The sequence below is a fragment of the Polyergus mexicanus genome, unplaced genomic scaffold (genome assembly GCF_030449975.1).
Source record: "Polyergus mexicanus isolate NDT 795.1 unplaced genomic scaffold, iyPolMexi1.0 SCAF_2, whole genome shotgun sequence".
Classification (NCBI taxonomy): domain Eukaryota; kingdom Metazoa; phylum Arthropoda; class Insecta; order Hymenoptera; family Formicidae; genus Polyergus; species Polyergus mexicanus.
This window is the reverse complement of record NW_027223322.1, coordinates 9,344,798-9,366,277: the sequence shown is the minus strand read 5'-3', so window position 1 is coordinate 9,366,277 and position 21,480 is coordinate 9,344,798. Positions and strand designations below refer to the sequence as shown.

Genomic DNA, 21,480 nt, shown 5'->3' with positions numbered 1-21,480 from the left:
CATATTGCTTTTTATTGTTACACAAACATTATAACGATACATTACATAAAGAAGGAATATTACACAGCGGTACGTATATACGATTAAAAAAAGATAAGTTCCACGACGCGGCGGCGATGACCGCGCGGACAAGTTTTCAATGTAGTTTGCGATGATTTCGGTTTTTTCTTGCTCGAAATTTTCAGAGCATATCGTTCTTAAGACTGTACATTACGCGACAATCGATAACAATTTCGACAATGTGTTTTATTCTCATAGAGAAGCTAACACATCGCTCATCGCTCTTATCACTGGATATACTCGCTAAATCACCGGAAGTTATACACGATTGATTTACAGATAATTGTGTTATATAATTATGAAAGAACTTTTCCGCGCGATCAGAACATCTCTGACGTCCTGGAACACATACAATACTTTAGATACTACGCGTTACGTTTTTGTATTTACGAAGAAAAAAAATCTACGAGATAGGAAACTGACTTGCTTTTCTCTCTTTTCTACTATTTTGTATATTACCAAATAATCGTTAATTAGAGAAGTTATTATGACTAGTGTTTCGTTATTTTAATCAACAAGATTTTATTAAGTGGAATACACAACGAGGGCAAGCGATTACTTGCCGTCGTTACCGCAACGATGCGGCCTGATTTATGCGTTTCTGTTTGTTATTTTTATTTATATAAATGTTTTAATTCGCATATGTATCCGTCAACGAAAGTGGGAGATCGACGTTTATGACCAATACTTCTTCTTCCTTATTTTTTAATCTATTAAGAGAACTTTAGTTAGTAATATGTCGGACAAATAATATTTTTATAACTTGAGACGAATGTCTGCTAGCATTTATTCGATTCATTACAGACATTACACACACTACATTGATTCAAAGTTTAATAAACGTGATCTCCCGCGGACAACGAGATTTTCCTTTTTCAAATTTGTGAATCAAGCGGCATCGTTTCTAAATATCATTATCGTTATACGATAAAGTATAATAAACCTCGCAAATCTGTCGACGTTGGAAAGCAATCAACTGGTTCCTTGAAAATGAGAGAGCCAAGAGATTGCGCCAAGAGAAGTACAAATTATTAAAAAAAAGAAAAGAGTAAAAGATGATAATTGCGAAAAAAACCAATCATTCGAAGATGAGATAATGCGACCAATAATGAAAGAGGTGTAATATTTGACTTTAGTTTCATCGCTTTTCATTCATTATCTTTGATTATATTATTGCTTGTAACATTAATTCGAGAACCTTGAATACAAAAAAAAAAAAAAATAATAATAAATCATGTTATCCGCTGTTTCGTCCCCCTTATATAAAACCCTACCTGTGATATACGAATAAAGTAAATTGGGTTTCGATCCGAGCGATTTTTATGCAACAGTATATTTTCAATAGATGATTCTGCGATTTTTTATTTATAATTTTACTATTGATGATTTTATATATCAAAAAATTTATTTCGAGCCTTTTTTCTTTCGAATTTTCTCGCAAAATTTCAAAATTTCTTTATTCCGAATAGGAGAATTTATATCGATAACAAAAGATATTATTATCCAGATATAGATTAAGAACATATATAAATTATATAAATATTATATAATTTAACTAAAATATAATTAAAATATGAGAGAAAAATTTTTATTTCTTTCGCGAGAGGATAGGTAAAATTGAATCTCGAAGAAGTACAAGTAGTAGAATGCAACAAATTATTTCACTGTGATTTTTATTGAAACACTCTTTAGGGTACACAAGCTATCCTAGGTAAGCATTAAAGAAAGTATAAAAAAATGAACAACTGTTTATGGAATCACAAAGTGTGGATGTCTGCTCTTCTTACAATCATTATAAACGTACTTTAACGTGCATACACGAAGGCACAACGATCCTCGACCCTTACGCGCTGAGTATTTCGCCGCGAGAACGTGGCTCACGATATTGAGAAGTGATATTAATGAGGCTGATCGTGCAATTATCCCGTAATATCCATTCGTTTTAATCGCACCTTCTGCATTTCACACAACAAAGAAGCGGCTAAAACACGATCAGAGTTCGCGTTAATTCCAAGCTGCTCGCTCTAACGGAGATCCATTGATATCCAATGTCCCAAGAAATCAGAAAACTAATTCTAGTTTCACGCGCAAATGCATAATATCGCTTTTTATAAGCTCCGCGCTAAAAGCTCTTCTTCTGGCGCTCGTCGTCATGGCAAAATTAGACTCTCCGAGAACATCAACATACGAAATAAGCGTGTCTATACGCTTATAACACACAGAGTTCTGTCGTAAAGGGGACCGAGTGCCTTCTATACAAAAATTTATTACGCGATATAATATTCATGATAATATAGAATCTATACTTTGTATTATAAATCTAAAAGCTTATTGTACACTCGTAATACAGCTAGTTCATTGTAACGCGAGCGCATTCTGATTATTTAACATTCTCTCATTTAGATCGTAATTCTTTCTTTAAAGAAGGCCACTTGTTTTCGACTGTTCTTTCAACAGTTTTATTTTTACTGATAACTGAAAAATATCCGTCGAATTTTTTTTTTTTTTTTTTTTTTTTTTTTTTTTTTTTTTTTTTTGATAAATAATTCAACAGATTATATATATACATATATGAGCATAATTATATAATACCACTTTTCGGATCATTAATTATTGCGCTTCTTTCGGATATCGAAGAAAAAAAAATGATATCGACTGGGTAAGACCACCCAGTGCAACCAAGTGCTATTCTCATATTCAATTACATAACAAGGTTAACCTATTCTATTGTCTGCTTAACGTATATTTAAATAATAATCACAAAAATGAGACCAAGGTCCAAATATGTCCTACGGTCGGGATCATCAATGGAAAGGCGGTCTCGCACCTGATTTTCAATGTGAGTTTATTTGTTTTCATTCATACGATCGCACAGGTGATATTCATCGATGGCTTTTCTAATATTGGAATAAAAGTAAGTGCAGTATATAATTTTATGTATCGCGGCGCTAAGATTTTGTCAATGTCCGAAAAGTTACTAGTACACAGCGATATTGTATAAAAAAAATCGAAACAGAAAACAACTGAGCGCACAGATTGTAGAAGATATTTCCAGACTGTTTTATTAATTATCCTCGAACGATGCTAGAAAGGCACATTTCTTGTTTTAATCTTCGTGTATCTCAGCATCAAGTAAGAAAAAAAAATGTTTTATCGTCCACAATTTAATTCATCGATGTTTTATTACTTTTCCCGTAAAATAAAGATTGCTATCAATTTTCGCTTTATTGCCAAAACAACATAACATCGCGATAAAATTTATTTCTCTATAAGTCACTGTTAATATTGAAATGTCGGAGTTTACAGATTACGAGCATTCGGCTTAAATTCAAGTTAGATATATGATCACAAGTGCAGGTAAAGTAGTATTGCAAAGTTTTCGTAGCTTGCGCCAAAATTGACGATCAGCGCAAAACGGAGTCGATTCGTCGTCTAGCTCGACGATGCAAAAGTATAGGGGGGTGGGGGGTGGGGGGAACGTAGCAATAACTATAGATAGACACTTCGCTAATGGAATATAAAAGTAACTTACGTTTAGAGCATCTTAATAATAAAGTAGAGTATAAAGTATGACTTAAGTACAACCACAAAACTTGGTCATTATTATGGCATTCGTATCCTTAACTACGCGGCCCGTTAGATAGCGTCTGCTTTCTGACGGCGCGTCTCTTTATAAAAAGAATCTACTACTTGCGTATGAAGATGATGATTGTCGCGATACGCGTACGCGCGTTTCGTGTAGCTCTCCAGAAAACGCACGATTACAGCATATAGATTCGATCCCCTCTCTTCGTCCCCTCTCTTTCCGGTTCCCATCTTTAATCGATAGCAAAGAGTAACGAGAGTACGGCTTGGCGATAAATTAATGCTTTTCTATCTTATATGTGTACGTCGCACGCGTACATGAATTAAAGATTGAAAATGATACTATCAATATTATATTATTGCACGTGTTGTCGAAAATTGTAATTCAGCAATGAAAAAAATTTGAAACTTTGATAGAAGTTTCTCGATGATAAATTTAAACCTTGATAAGAAATTTATTTATACTTTAGCTTAGAATTTATTTTATTCGAGATAAAAATTTCTTCTTATCTAATTTCACCATATTGGTGGATAAATTTATACCGTTAAAAAAATTAAATTATGAATTTAAATATTGTTAATACTTTGTCATCCTTCTTTGTCAGAATTTAAAGAAATCCCTTTTTTTTCTAAAACAAGAAGATGAAAACAAAACAAATAACACAACTCAAGTCCATTTTCTAAGACTAAGACAAAAATGCTTACGTAATCATATTTTTAATCATTTCTCATGAAAAAAATTTTTTTAATTCAAGCATGAATTGTTTTTATATAGAGATAATTATATCTATACCAGTAGATCAAATATTTTGGAATCGTACAAATTATCGATCTCGATACTCTTTGAAACACGGCGTCGTCTTTTTTCTTACGAGAGCATTACAGTAATTCACGTAATTCTGTTCGTACATGACCTGAACATATCTCTCCTTTCGTTGCGTCGCTATTTTTGATTATTCCGCTTATCGTGTTAATCGACGATCACAGGAAGTACGCGGTGTTAATCAGGCTTTTGAGTCCCTTATATGTGTCGTGTACGTGTATATTAATGTCATGTACGTGTGAATGCATATAGAGCATGTGGATATGTGTCGAACGACGAGTTTAAATGGCTTTCGCGGCTGCGATATAATTAACGCTGAAAGAATGGCGAAATACTCTCTGTTTTTCTGTCTTCCTTCCTTGAATTCCTGTTGCAAATTTTGATTAATCAAACGACGTCAGAAATTCCTACGGCTCTTTGCCTTCTTCAGCCCTTCAGTCGGTCGAATCTGTAAACAGACATAAAGTAACACATATATTACATCTATTTATAATTTAATTATTATAATCAATAAAGATGATGATATGAAATATTCAGAATAACAGAAAACTAAATTCATAATTTATAAAATCAATCTTTTTTTTTTAAATACGAAGCATATCATTTTTTTTATATTCCATTTTTTTTCTAAACATACCATGTAACGATATTTTCATTAGTTTAACCTAATCTCTATAAAATATATTTTGACAAAAAAATAATCGCTCATAATTAAGTAAAATTTTATTAACGAATAAAATTATATTTTTTATATTAATTGGAAGAAATATTTTAAGTATTTTAAGTATTTAGGTATAAAATATGTTTTGTGGCGTATGTATGTGAATCCGCGTCGTTGGGAAACATGAAACTTCACAGACTTTATCCCCCTTTTCAATCTTGATCGCTGATGAACAGCTATCGTGCTGGCAATAATGAAATGCGATATACGCGCGTTGTGTTACCTGATGGATAAATAGAATTATACTCCAGAATTTTTAAATCGTTAATTAAAAGTGTCGCGCTTCGACAATAATTTAGATTCGTATTTATAGTTGTTACTCGAAACTTTCTCATCTAAAGAGCATATGAGAGGCGAGTGAGATATTCAAAATGGAATTTCATACTTTAAGATGCGAATGATTCAATAATTACATTCTTCTAATTAAAGACCAACTATATAAAGACTATATTTAGCTGAGAAAAGAACGCAAAGGTACTTTTACGACTGTAAACATAGTCTTAATTAATTATAAATTATTATTTCATTGCAATCTTAACGAACAATGATTATTTTTCTAACAATGCTTGAAATTAAATACAATATATTTCGTTTCGCAAATTAGTTGCGTCTTCGCGGGATATTTCGAGTTCGCTTTGACAAGAGGTTCGATTGGAATCGATTTAAATTCGATCAATCGTCTGATAAGGGTAGAATAGGATCGTCTTTGTTTAGTTCCGTCCCGTCTCTTGTCTCGTGTACAATACTATATGTCGTCATATTGTGTCTTCGCATGTAGATAATCGCATATATCAACCTCCTTTTTCACTAGATTCTCAAGATATATATGTACTCTGAGACAAAAGCGAATACGAGACGGTTCACGTCGATCCCATCCATCAAAATTTCATATTCTTCCATTTGCATTGATTTTTAGCATATTGCGAATAATTAGTCTTCGCGTAATATTTCGAGTTTGCTTCGATAAATGGTTCGATAAATGATTTGAATTGATCAAAATTCGATGGATTGCCCGATAAAGGCAAGGCGAAATTGTCATCGTTCAGTTCCGTCCCGCAGCGTAATCAATATCGCGGGGTATATCAATCTTCATAATTGAAATACATTGAGATAACTTAATTCCATATCGCTCATGTGTATTAGCACATTGACCTACGATTAAGCGGTTCTGGGAAAGTGAACTACGCTACAAGAGAATTTGGCTCCGCGCGGCAATTACACGCTCCCCGTTAAAATTAGCGGCCTAATTGGGAAAGTAGCGTGATCGCTCGCTGTTAAACAACCACGGCGAGGCCGTGGCTATTCTATGTTGAGGCCTCGGCCGGATACCACGACGCGTACCAATAATTTGACGTAATTTAATAAACGCGACCCTGCACTCTCGTGTACGCGCGCGGGGTCGTGCGACTGTTATTACAGACAGTTTGATCGTATCTCGGTAGTGCGTAATGATGATGCACCTAGTCACTGGCGTATAGTAGCGGCCCGATCATCGGTCATGCAAATTGGCGATGCAGAATACGGCGGTATCCCCATCGTCCGCCGATTCCCCTCGCGATGCATCGCACTGTGTGTGCATACCGGTTTAGAAAACAGTCTATCGACATTAAGCTCGCGATCGTTATATTTGTACACCAGTAATTTATAATGCTCATTAAGTTACTTCTTCGGTTCCTTCTACGTTGAATCCGTAATGCTTGAAAAAAGAGAGGGAGAAAGAATTATTTTTAACAAGATTATTTTTTTCAAGAAAAAAGTCTGCACTGCGATTGAATATTAAAATATATATGCCAGAGCGCACCTGTTTGTTTTTTAAGATTATTTAGAACATTGGTCAATAGTAACGCGAATCAATAATTTTTAATAATTGAAATATATGATGCTAAAAATAATTATTATCATAGATACGGGAACTTTTTTACGACCGAGCAATCTTCAATCGCGAAATTCATGTTCCTCTCTTGAATTTTGATTTGATCTCCTATATTTTACGTCACGTTAATCAATGTTACAACGCACGCATAAATCGAATATTATTTCAAACGTCTGTGAAACGTTCGATGTCACACAAACGTAAAACGGGGCCATAAAATTCGGGGCCGAAAACAATACCACATCCGAAATCACAAAATATGATAATCACGGTCGCGGTTACGAACACAAGTGATTCCACAACTGCGCAGATAAAAAAATAATCTCCCAGTTAGTGGGTTAACGTCCTCGGGGGCCTAACGGGCCGCGTAGGCGAACATTGAACGACGGGAACGGCAATATTGCACGCTTTTTCATTACAGAATTTCGTTTAATGCTACTACCCAGATATTTAAAGTGCTACCTTAAATCCTCGGGATTTAATAATCAATTCGAAGGCTCGTAATTCTCTGACCGCGCGCGGACGTTGAAAGAGGTCAGAGCCAGCAACTCTTCGAAAGTGTTGAGAAATTCCGGAATAATAAGAAAATTAAACACACGCTCTCACACACACACACACACAAAGTACATGATATGAAAAATATTATATAGTCTTAAAATTCTTGAAAGAATTGAGTTATAGAACTAGAAATTATTAACTTCATACTAATACATTTTTTTACTCGACTAAATAAATTCATTGAAAATATTATTATATGTACATTTAAATTTTATCGTATATAATAGCAGCTCGATGATAAGAAATAAAAATAAATCATGTAACATTCAGGTGTTTTTTAAAAACACACACACTCTCTCTCTCTCTCTCTCTTCCTCTCTAATAAAACAAAAAAAAAATACTTTTTTCATGTAAAAAACATACTCTTTTTAAAGAAATAAATAAGAACTCTTGACATGTCTATTTACAAAGTGCATGGATATTTTGGATAATTTATTCGCGGCACTGAACGAGGGTATGCAGAATAATTTCGATGCGTCAGAAAAAGCACGACAAAAAATACGCAGTTTCGAGGTAGAGTTTCGTCTCGGGCGGCAATTAAGCACGCCGATAAATATAATCCAACGCGTGCGTACAAAGGAGTGAAAACCCCGAGCGGGAGGGAACCAGCCCGCCCTTACTGTCTTATAATACAGCCTCGAGCGTTGTTTATCACTCCCTTCGCCACGTTGCAATTACGCGCATCGCCGTAAAAAGACATTGCGCATATGTGATCGTAAAAAGCGGGGAGTTTTCGCCAAGGTCCGCCATCAGCGGCGGCAATAAGCGGTGGTGATGACCATCGATTTAATTCGAGGTAATTTATAATTGGCCGCGGAACTCGTTTGCGAGAGAACAGAGGGACGAGCGTACCTTTGTTTGTTCTCGGCGACGGACGACGCGGCGTCTCGCGGCGCCCAGATGACGTTTCGCGAATTTTTCTCAGCGTAAGCAACACACGCGTCCGAGAAGATCCGGCGAGCATCACGCATCGCCCGCGGTATCTGTACTCGGGATCGATTCGAGATCCTCTTGCGAAACTCGTACCGTCACGTCGCTATTCCTCGAAAATTGCTTGCTTTGCTTATTAACGGCCGTTCCGTTTCGAGCCTCGTACATTAAGAAATTTTAGTGGTCGCGTGACACATGAATTCCTTTTATTTTACATATTTACATAAAATGATAGTAGGATGCGTCAAATACCAATGTATAAAAAAAAAAAAAAAAAAAAAAAAAAAAAAAATACATTAACATTTAAAAGGTGAACACTTTATTACAGCGTATCTCTCTCTCCAGAAAGTTTTGGAGGAAATAAACTATATTGCACATGCCTCGCGGCAGATCCAATTATCTTTCCGAGATGACAATGATGAATTACGTCTATTAGGGGCGATTATAAAAGTTATCCAGCGAAAACGGACGATAATTAATACCGTTCGGTTATGGGATAATAATTAACCCGCGCTACGCGTTAAAATTCGCTCTGAGATCGCGCAATTGCGCGATGATGCAAACGGAGCAGCATGCAACTCCACGAACGTCGCCGTTGCATGTAACTTTCGTTCGCCAATCTTCTCGAGCGAGACGAATTCCATATTCGTGGATTAGAGCAATAATATCGTTCCAGGTTTCCAATTATGCCCTTTTTGCCGCCTCGTTTCTTCTTAAAAATGTAGATATTTAATTCAATATAATATTCAGTCTCCATTCTTGAAATCCCTCTCATTCTGATTATACGTTTCCATAAAAGAGGGATCTCCAAGAAATAATTATCTTCAGGCTCGAAGAAGCTCACCGTCCAGCTCTAGCTGAAAGGAAGGAAAGCGAAGTCGTCGCAAAATTGTCGTACCAAGATCCCGAGGCGGGCACGTTGCGGATACGTTGTCTATTTGCATCAACGTTGCGGCGAAGGTCGTAGTTAATCGACCGGCGGCGGTTATGCACTCGCGCACGGCCGCAGCAGACGGGAAAGTCAAGCCAACGACTGCAATAATTGCAACCTACCATTTCCGTTTCGAACGAAAGCTCGCCGAAGTGGAGCCGCGGCATTTTGCCACGCTCGACTTGCGAGCGGGCGCGTCTGGAGCTCGGAAACCTAGTGAACTCATTGCGCGCGGCGATTATTCGAGTTCAATCGCGTTCCATGAGCGACCACGACGAGCGATAAAAATCTTTGCAGCGATTAGAAAGAGCACAAGGAGTGATGAACAGATGTTCGTATAATCAAATTTAAAAAATAACAATTACGCCATAAAGATAGAGATTGAAATAAAATGCGAATGCTCTCTCTATCAATCAGGATGTCTTCTTAAATCTGATAACAAAATTCCTTGAAAATTTCCGGATTTTCCAGATGTTTTTATTCAAAATTCCAGATAAAGAGCATATTTCGAAGATCTTTTTTGGTGCAACTTTCTAAAATAAGATTCTTTTATTGTATGCGTTTTCTAATGCTTTCTACTCATACGAAGAAAGAACAGAGCCACTTAAGTTTCAAGTGTTAGATTGGCAAATGTGTACTGAAAGAACTGAGTAGCTTTCAGATAAACGTTCTTCGTTTTCATTTTTTTTTTATCGCTAAAAATTACAATAAAGATATAGATTGAATATTCAATATTTTTTTAGAAAAATATTAAATATATAAACAGAGACAGATAAATATTTATAATATATTTTCAACAGATAATTCATAACTTGGTGAGGATTACCGATTTTTAAAAAAATTTCCCAATAAAATTCCACGATTTTTTCCTAGTACGAAAGGAGTTCCTGAGAATTCTAGGTTTTCCACGTTTGTCTAAGGAGTAGAAATTCTGATGTCTATGAGAGATAATACGTAGTTAGTTGGAAACTATATAACCGTTTACTATTTTTTCGCCGAGAATAGCATACGAAGCAAGTACTCTTAGCAACAAATAGAGATGCAGATGCATGCTGTTTTAAGATCCATATATGAAGCAAAATTAAAAATGCGTGTAATTATATCCGGTCAATACAGTATACACCCTTATATCTTTAGGCCAAGGTACTTTCGCTAATGCGTATAAAGGAGATTATTATACCGTTCTTGCAAGAGTCGATCTCCGCAATAAGAATGATATCGTATCGATACAACTATCGATAAGATTATCTTAAGCGCGTATATAGAGAGACGAACGCCGCGCCGTTTTCAAGTCGACGTTTGACGGCCGCCCATCGGAAAGGGATTTACCGTTTGTCGGGAGGATAATCGCGACGGGGAACGAAACACGTTAGGGATAATGCGCCTGTGTTGCGCGGGGCCATGGCAAAAACGCGAAAAAAATCCGTTATGGATAAGAAGCGGGCTCAACAAGCCTAGATTAATATGAGGAAGAAGCGTGTTCCTGTCTCGGGCGTCGAACGTCAGCGAAAGATTCGAGCGCGCATCATCAGTAATCGGCCACGTTAACTGGAAACGAGTTTCCACGTCCGACGATCTCTTACGAAGATCTCTTACGTAGAAATCGCGAGTTTAAGCCCCGAGCGACGGGCTACCAATTTCATTCAAACGTTGTATCAGATACTCCTGCGTAAATCGCCCTCGTAATCAATAGAAGCATATCGCTAGTTCGCGAAGTGGACAGAAAACACTTTGACAGTTCGACTAGCATAAACAGAAATCGCTATAACTTTGAAGAGATCGATTTTCAATTGTGTTTCATCTCTCAAATTCGCAATAAATCTGTGTGTTTATAAAAATTGAAGGCGCGAAAAATAATCCAAAACTAACCGAATTTTGATAATGCATTGCATTTCACGTCGATCATATATGTCTGCTGAATTTGTAAGAGACAAGCATAAAAAAAAAAAAAAACACGTTTGCGTCTTTAAAGCGTGCGTGGTGAAAACATCCTGTATCTGCATCGATTCTTATCACGAGTATCTCGCGGAAATGCTGACGGAGAAACATTTCCGCGGTTCCGCATTCAACTGACAAAAAAAAATCCGGGAGAAAGTAGCCTAGAGCTTCGCAATCGCAAGTCGATTATCGATCGGCGGCGTATCATTAATTGTTTGCAACGAGGAACAATACCCCGGCGTCTTATCATCCGGCCTTATCAAACGCGCGGGCGATTAATCGATTGTTTTGATCGATCGGTATTTTCCGTGGCGGCGAGCGGTTCGCGAGCGCGCGAACCGTCAATTAATCGATCGACCGATTAACTACCCTCGAGAAAGCGAAAGAGAGAGAGTATCGGGATTATTTCTGCGCTATCACATGGCATCCCGATTGTACTGTTCCCGAATCGTTCCGATCCATCGCTCATCTCGTGCCGTTGCCTCCAGGCTAACCGCCTGAACGGCGGACTTTGCCGTAGCGCTCGTTTCTGTCCTACGGGTTTTGCTGCGCCGCGAGAGGAGGGAAAGAGAGAGGAGCTCGACCGCTCTTTCCGTTTCGTTACATCGTCGAGCGAGTCGCTGTAATGTCGCGCCGTGAATATCGTACGCGATTACGATTTTATCGAACACGCGCGCGCGGCGCGATGTTCATCGTCAGCGCCGAACGCTCATTGCTTGAACCAAGGACGAATGATGCCCTTCGCGATGAAACGATTTTAATGACGGACGCTTTGATATTTCATGTATTTTTGGCAATTAAGTTAATATTGCGTATGAAAAACAGGGCAATTATTTTTCTTCGATAAAGTCGAGAAAATCGTACATGTATCTGGCGCATCGAGCTATACTTTTCTTACAATCCCTCTGTTGGTTCGCGACGTCTCTTCTTTGCTTTAACGATGCCATTGACTTCGAAGGTCGATTGCTGGAACTAAGAGAGAAAGATAATGTCGAGCGTTATACGAGTTTTCGTTCTGATATAGCTTTCAAAAGCATGTAACGCACGCTTTCGATAAAAAGCGCACAAATTGACACCGTGAACCGCATATAGCACACACGCATAGAAAACGGCATGTTTTCTCGTCAAATGTTATAGAGCCATTCGAAACTTCGTAACAAATCATAATTACATGCGAGACGCTCCATTACAATTTTTGTCGCGCCGCAACTGATTCAAGACAACATACCGTGTAATGGTGTTTGTCCGCGCTCGGGCATTACGCGGCCGGACAAAAATCGTTATTGCTGCGGTTAATTGCCACGACGAGTGTGCAGAAAATAACGATCGCCAGAGACCGGTATCGCGATTACTTCCCTGCAAGGTATTTCGCTCTCTGTCTCCCTTTTTTCCCTTCGCGCATATATAAAGTCGGCTCGCTGAGAGAGCCGCGACCAAGTTATTCGTGCGTATGGAGGCCCATCGGGCCTGAAATTGTCGTACCATCGGTTCATCCGCGATTCGCGGAAATAAATAATACGTGTGTTACACATGTCTCTCTCTCTCTCTCTCTCTTTTTCTCTGAAGTAGAGTTCTGCAGATCTCGTCGTTGCGCCGAGAGTGTAACGCGAAAGGCGCGTTTACGTCTCACGGAAGACGGACGGATCGTTTTCCCAGGCGTGCACTCCCGTTATCGTTATCCTCTCTCACGTTCGGACAGATCGTGGAACGCCGATCGCCGGTTAGATCTACGATGCAAAATACCGCGGAGTCGCCCGTCGAGAGAGTCAATTGTGGTCCGCGAGTCCCCGAGAGCCGCGAGAGTTAAATGTTAAAGAGCCAGGACTCTCGTTCGCTTAGCGGAGGAAATGGTGACGTTCGTGCTGTCGCGTTGGCAATTTAGTGCTCGACATTGCGCCTGTATTATCTTAATTCGCTATTGAACGCGAGAGACTATGTACGACGAGAGAAGACAGAGTGAGAGAGAGAGAGAGAAAGATGCTATATGTTCGATGCATATCGATCATGTCCTTATATATATATCCTTATATTCTTATCTGATTTATCAGTGTGTTCTTTACATCTCTACACGTTCCATACATTTATTTTTTTGATACATTTAGTTTCATAAATATATTTACATTTCATGTTTTTAAGAAAAATCATACCCGAATGAATCTTTAGATTGAGCAAACGGAATTGAATCGAAAGAAATTTGAAAAATAGAACATCAGAAGTGACATTTCCGTCTTCGATGCGAAAGCGAATATTCGTTAGATTCATCGAACCAAACGATCGAGCTGCTCTTTTTTTCTCGATGCTAAAGAGACTTACTAACGGTATATTGCTTGTCTTTCTTTCTCCTTTTCTTTTTTACTCGTTCTCTCTCGCATCGCTCTCGATATGCGTTTGCCTTCCATGTGTGTAACTGTAGCATCGAATGAAGAATTCTATCCATACGCGTATGACCCGCCAGATGTAAGAATAGACTATGCAGATGATATGCTGATCAACTTTCATAATGACTCGGGAGACTTTATCGATAATATTCCTAGCAAGTACAAAGAGAGAGGAGTAATTTCTTTCTGATTTTGTAATTTTATTTTAATTCGTAACAATCATCATTATCCTCGTAGCATCACACTATTTTAATTTAATTCACACACACACACACACACACATACATATACACGTTTATGTTTATATATAATATATTCTATATATATCGAGATATTTTTTTAATAAATTTTTAATAAATTTAGTATAAAACAAAAAATATTTTTTCACAAGTTTTATAATAAACTGTGCAATATTATTGAGATTCCGGTGAGATGTTACGAGATGCAAACAGCCCAGTCCCTCTCACAAGCAGCGAAGTATAGTAAACGTTTACTGCTACGCTTACCCGTTTGGAAAACTTTCTAATAACCTAGTGACATTCTGACCGTCAGGAAGGATTCGCTTGAATCACAATTGCCGGCTGCGAAGCGTAGCTGCACAACTTTTACGGATATCTACGATCAATAAAGTTTTCTTTCCTGTCTTCCGTCAATGTGTTCCAAAGATTACACGATTATGATTAATATATATGGTTAATAAAAAAACTTCTATTTTCAAAATAATATAATTAGCATCTTTGACATTCCATATTTTGTAAAACTTTGATTCAGTCTTTCTCTCTCTATTAATTTTATTATATCAATATTTTTTTTTTAATATACCGCAAAGTACCTTTTAAATAAGTAAAAGTCTCAATCAAAGTAAAAGTCTCTTTCTTCTTAAAAAAAATTGATATTTATAAATGTATTTTTAATTGTAGTATCACACACATATTATTATTATCGATATACTAAGTAAACGTATTAGTGACTACTTTGGTTTTCAAATTAATAGATTATGAAGCAATTAAAATACCCGCACAAAATGCTTAATAAGAGCCTATCTCAATTAGAGCAACTATATATGTATAGGAAGCCAACACTGCTCGTGAACGAAACTAATTTTATATACGCCAACGATACGTCGTAAAACAGTAATAGGGAAGTTACGCCTCACGCCTGCTTTGCTAGCTTGAAAAATTGTCCAGTAACCCAGTGACACTTCGCTACCAGATGAATCCGATATTGTCATTCAAATGATAATTGCTATATTCGCAAATATTATTTTAACAATATTTGTACCACGTATATAACGTATATAAAATTTATAACATTTTAGTGAATACGTCTTTTAATATTTTTATTAAATAAACTCTTGCCGCCTCTGTCTTCAAAGATATAGTAAAAGAATTTGTTTGGTAAAATATATATATATATATATGCACTGTAAAAAAATGATCGATACTTTAAGACAAGTGTATGTAGCTTTTTTGCAGACACACTGTCTTACACTTCAGACAAAATGCTGTCTGAATTTTGCAAACACACTCTTCTAAAGTTTCAGGAAAAATGACTCTGATGATTAAGACGTATTGTCTGAAATTTCTTTCGGACAAAAAAGTATAAATTTTTAAAAAATTTTTTACAGGGTGATATTTCCTCGTAGATATATAATTTTCAAAGTAATTACGAAGGAAAACGTATTATCGGCACCTGACGCGGTCGTGAGCGGAAACGCGCGGGACGCATCTGGCATTTCCTCGACGATCCGCAAACGTCGGCGAGAGATCACGCGAATCGCGAATCGACGACGCGAGAGCGAACGAACGCGAAGGGGGGAAGGTAGCCGTCGATATATTAGTTATGCCGGAGGCAAGAAGTGAGAGACGAAGAAGTGGAGGCGAAGGCGTGGTTTGTCCCTTTACTTTGCCTTTGCTTGCCTTTCTTGACTCGTATTCTTGTTCGTTCGACCGCCGTTAGTTCGGCAAAGCGCACGCGTGCGTTCCTATGCGTGTGTACACACCGTATTGCACACACACACACACATACATACAAATGCATGCATCTGTACACACAGGGTGTACCCTGAAAAGACAGATATTACATATTCTTTTTAAATTTTTAAAAGATAAATAGCTTTAAAAAAAATTTGAAACAGAGATATGAACTATATATTTTCAGATATTACTATTCGTTTCGTAAACATATGTTAACGTTATTTCTTTATTTATGTGTTTGCTTATTCTAATATTAAACATTTTAAGTTCTACTTTTTTTTTTCACTTACAAATATCATTTGTAAACTAAATATAATTAAGAGATGCGGTTGTCATCGTTTCAAAAATTACAACCAATATCTACACGTTTATATAATACACTCCGTATATCGTAGAAATACTACGCTTGACTTGTATTCGTAATACATATGTACATAGATATACTTAGATGTACGTCGTATACGTTTGCATATGTAGGTTCGACTGGTTCACCTCCGCACGGCTGGCAACAACTAACGAGCAGCTGTCGGTGAGAGACCTGGCGACAATAACCCGTGTATTTTATATGTTTCTCTCTGTACTTATATACGCGTCAATGGGTCCTCCTCCAGCAAGGTTCTCGGCAAAGTCCCGCTGGTGCGGGAACGAATGATTGATAAGCCCGTCGAATCACCGATCGCGCGTCTGTGTATCCGATTAAAAGAAGATACGTCGGCATTTATTAGCTCAGGAATTTTGCCGCCCAATTCTTTTTTAATACGCTACTTTTACAACGTCAAATAATTAAAGAGAACAAGTCGAATATTCTCTGCTTTAAATGTCAAAAATATTCCGACTTACAAACACAAATAAGAAAAGTTTTATATTTTTAATGAATAAGAAATACTGGGGGAAGGGGGGTAAGCCAGCACAAATATTTTAATAAAGATTACTTTTGATTAGATTTTATTATGAGATAGTTACAACACGATAAATATTGCTTAATTGTTCAATTTATCGTAATTTGAGAGATTTATTGTGAGAGAAGACAGACCGACAGCTGTCAGGCAGACTGCATACACGTGTACAGTTTCAGTTATTATGAAATACTTCAAGGTCCAAAGGATTACTATCGATTGTAGCGGCTACGTATCACTACACGCGCACCGAGGTATTCCAGCAATACATGCACGAGTCTCTCGACTGGCGAGTACGCATTCCAAGTAACGGCATTATCAGCGGTCGAATTCTTCCTCCGTCTCGAAGATTGATAAGCGCGGGTGGACGATTGTGGATGACTTTTGTGTACAAGTTAAGTGCTCTTGCTCTTTTCGATTTCCAAAAAAAGAATCACAGTCACAATTAGAAAATAATACGTTCAGCCAGCTCACGCGGCATATGTTTCTTTTCGTAGTTCTTTTTTATAATTTTCATTTTTTACGACACTTGTAATTTCCGCGCAGGCTTCTTTTTTTATTTTTATAATTAATCCGTGATTGAATTTAAATATCGATGCAAAAATTTTATTCTTTAAGAGTGTAAGAATTTAAGATAAGTTACTATTGTCCCCCTAAAAAAGCGCAGTTTACTTTAATTACTTTTGACGCTCGCGATTCGCATAAAATATATATGTTTGTACAAGAACCAATCAAAAAAATTATATCTCAAATATTGGAAAGTTCTATCAAATATGGCAATAAAGTGCTACGCAATTAAAGATTAAAAAAAAAAAAAAAAAAAGAGCGATATTCATATGCTCCTTAAGAATAAGAAACGAGAAATGCGATGAGGTGATTATAATAAGTCTGTTCTTTAAAGCTGAACTGGCTGCACTAGTTCAGAGTTTATCTTTTTCTCTCCATATTGGAAGAAGAAAGATAAGCTCTAAACTAGCGCAGTCAGTTCAATTATAAAGAACAGATTTAATATGTACAATACATCTGTCATTAAATTGAAATTACAAAAAACAAAAGATAAAAATATGATTTGTGTAACTAGAAAATAGCATGTATTTTTCCAAATGAGATTAATGTTTATATTTATATTCCTAAAAGTTTTTATATTTAAAAATCTTCTTAAAGAGAGAAAAAAATATATTTAAAAAAAAAATCAATACAATCTTTTGCATACATAATTTATACAGAGATAAATTCGATGACTAAAATAAATAAAGAGATCAATAAAAAAATAAATTATTATATGTAAATATTGAAACCTATTCCATCTGTCATAATAAATTCGTGATACATTTATAATTTGCAATAATTCATGCGAATTGTATTAGACATGACAACAAAATATAATGTGATACGTGTTAGATATACTCGATATTGGATCGCCGATAGTTTGAAAAACACGAAAGAGCAATGTTAATATTACTAGCGGAGGAAAGAAACGTAACGAGTCTGGATGACGCTCGTAAAAGCGGCTTTAAAGAAATAGGTGTCGAAAGAGGGATGTGACCGACGGGGGGGGGGGGGGGAGGGGGAGAAAAAGGTCGGTAGTAATTGGCATTACTACTCGAGGTAGGAACGTATCACGGTCCATGTTGGCGAAAAACCTTGACGCCCGCGTCGACCGGTTTAATGAGATCGAAGCTCGCGATGATAATCTCGTCCCGCGTATGCGCCCAGTAGGCTTATTCTCTAACTTCGTAACGATGATATCGTTATCGTTACGCGTCGTTGCGCAGCTGAAACATATCGGAAAATAGCTGCGCAACGACGTGTAACGATAGCGAATTTGTCGTTAAAAGTTACAGCATAGGGCTACAGCCTAAGAACACTATCGATCGCGTTCGGTAAATCATGCTTGAACGAAATGAGTCTCGAAACTCGGCGAGATAATAAATTATCTCTCGCCTGTCAATTAGTTTTTATGACGCGACTGCCTATAGTTAGCATATATATTAGACGAGTTTGTCGACGCATAATTATCACAGATCGAGAACGAGGATTTTACGTTTACCCAACCTGATGACGCATAATTGTCGCGTGCGCTCTATAACGAGTTGCTGAAGAGAACGCTCATCACTCCGAAGTATTGTATTGTATGCCATATGTGTGTCTGTGTGCGTAACATATGTACCTTTATCAAGATCGACATGTACCGCAATATAATTTTCGTTTGCAAGCGGCTGCCGATAAACGATTCACGCGTGTTAAATTTTGAGAATGCATTTTTTTAGAATGCATCGATGATATTCTAGGAAATAATTTAAAATATAATACTTCTCGTGTAGATAGATAGATAGACACCGATGCTATTTCCATGCGAATAACTCGATCCGTATACACATGCAAACAAAATTGGCAAGTCGAAGCCGATCGCTCACGCATAAGCCTCTCGTCGGTGATATTTTACGAATAGACGTAGCAGGCGCATTTGCCGGCGAAGATAAAGCGTGGCTAAAGTTTCCGGTGAGGAAAATTTACCGATGGCTCCTGCGGGTGAAGATTGCTCTGCTATGTAATGATACGGATTTACAGCAATGCGCGACGGGAACTAGGCGGGTATAGCGTGAATTATTCATGAATCTCCCCTTCTCTCTCTCTCTCTCTCTGTCTTTTTTCTTTTGAAAATATGACGAGAAAAGCGGAAGGGCGTAAGTAAATTTTGCTAAAGTGCGAATACGTACGCAAAGCAGTTCGAATAAAATTCAAATAGCATTCATGCGTACGATGCTTGTAAAGAACGGGTAAGATGGTTGTATTCGCGCGAGTTATATCGAGTTGTGTGAATTATGTCTTTGCTGCCTAATAACAGTCCTAAATATTTCAAAGACCATTGTACTTTATATTCGAATGAAATGCCTTTAATGACATCGTAAATATAATAAATATAAATCGATCCAAGCCTTATTATTCTTTATTCTCTTCGCTTCTAAGACGAATTATATTGTATTTCGATAATTTAGTCAAGAAAGAATCAAATTAAAATTGCAATAAGCAATAATAGTTATCAGAATTATTTGTATGTGTATAATTATTCGTAATTATCCATATATTTATTTAATCCATTTTGAGCAGGAAAAAGCCTCTAGTACAGACAGTTATCTCTAGGATATAATAGAATGAATATTTGTTTAGCAAAATTCTGCGAGCCGCACTCATCGCGCATCTCAAGATTCCGAACCAGCTCCCTCGTGACTTCGTCGACGCTGGGGCGATTTATCGATGCTGATCGTCAGTTATCGAGGAACAGAAGTACTCAGTGTCCCGTTACGAGGAGGATATTACGTGCAAAGGGTGCCCAGGGCGTCGATTGGCCGATTAGAATATCGATTAATATCATCGGGACGTTATCGACGTTTCACGAGAGCCATACCTGGCATGTTGCGTAACGCAGTAACCTCAACGTACGTAAAGCGAGAACTCGATATAAGAAAATATATATACATTGAAATTATATATTATCGGTAAAAAAATTAAACATTAAATCAAAATAATTTCTTTAAACGCGAAGGCAAGGAGAGAGGCAAGGAGACACGAAATAAATATTTATGTTGCACGATTCGTATTCCTGGGATTCGCCGTTATCCCCGAGGTCGCCAGGATGCCTTCGTCGATCCGAGCGAAGGGTCTCTCGCGAGCCTGACGAACATAGGGTCTTCGACCCGGTGGGCGCTACGAAGAGAAGAGTGCGGCTCCTCTCGCACGGTCTTCGTGGCGCGCGCACACAGCCACTTTGCCACGACACAGTCATAAACATCTCTGAATGGAGACCACCCACCAATCTATACGCTTCTTAGAACCGCTGTTGCGCGTTTCGCAACAACACCGAGGGCGATCCTGCGGCGGTGCTCTTCCCCAGCTTGAAGGATTTTCGATCTCCTCGCGAATGAGGATAAAAGATACGTAGGTGCATAGTATCGGATTTTCGAAGAGTGGTCTTCGAAATGCCTGAGGTTGTTGTAGTACATCGGCTTGTAATAAATTATATGGCATTGTAATATTATTCCGTTACTTTTTTATTTTAGAATACTAATTATAATTTTTAAATATTCTCTTTTTAAGAAAGATAAATTATATATATATATATATATATACACACACTTTAGTTTTCTTAAAAAGAGAATATTCAAAAATTATAATTAGTATTTTAAGATTAAAAAATAATATTTTGCCATGCTGTAAAATTAACATTATGTAAAGAATCGCATTAAAATATGACTGGTATTAAACGATTCAATAGAGAATTAGTTGCTGGTATTGAAGGCGCATGACAGAATTGACGTACGCTATGGTTGAATGCTTTGTGGAATGAATGGACGAATCTCTGCGGAATTACCTACAAGCCGGGTATTGTTACTATCGCGCACACGATACGATGCACCCTTCGAGATTCTCTTACTTATTAGCGCGAGAGTCATAGAGAGATCAATATCTCGTATAAGCTGCGCAAAGAATTATTAGCGTCATTACCTTTGTCATAAGATAGTTAATGGCCGGCTATCTTGATCACGGCCACGGTCGTGACAGTTTGATCGTTTGTACGAAACGATTAGTCATTTTGTAACTTCCTGCGATATTAATCGCGACGTGGATCTATGCGCACGCGTCATCCGAGCGCACTTTACGAGAGCACGAAAGGCGCGATTTCGCTCTACCGTGCGAAGAAAAACCGTTTCGCAACTGCGAGCCAACGATCTAAATACTGCTATTGCGTGCACTTTTCGCAAAAAGTCGTCAAATCTGTATCTATACAACCGACATACAATCGCGGGTTG

At 37.4% G+C, this 21,480-nt stretch overlaps 1 protein-coding gene across 5 annotated transcripts in view; it reads right to left on the bottom strand.

Moving 5' to 3' along the window:
- Nucleotides 1–1,688: 1,688 nt before the first annotated feature.
- Sano (serrano) overlaps nt 1,689–21,480 on the bottom strand; it is a 136,606-nt gene continuing 116,814 nt past the window's right edge. For all 5 annotated transcript variants that reach the window (XM_070315883.1, XM_070315882.1, XM_070315886.1 and 2 more), the window contains one exon: nt 1,689–4,916. The gene's annotated coding sequence lies outside the window, so the exon portion shown is untranslated. The remainder of the gene's footprint in view (nt 4,917–21,480) is intronic.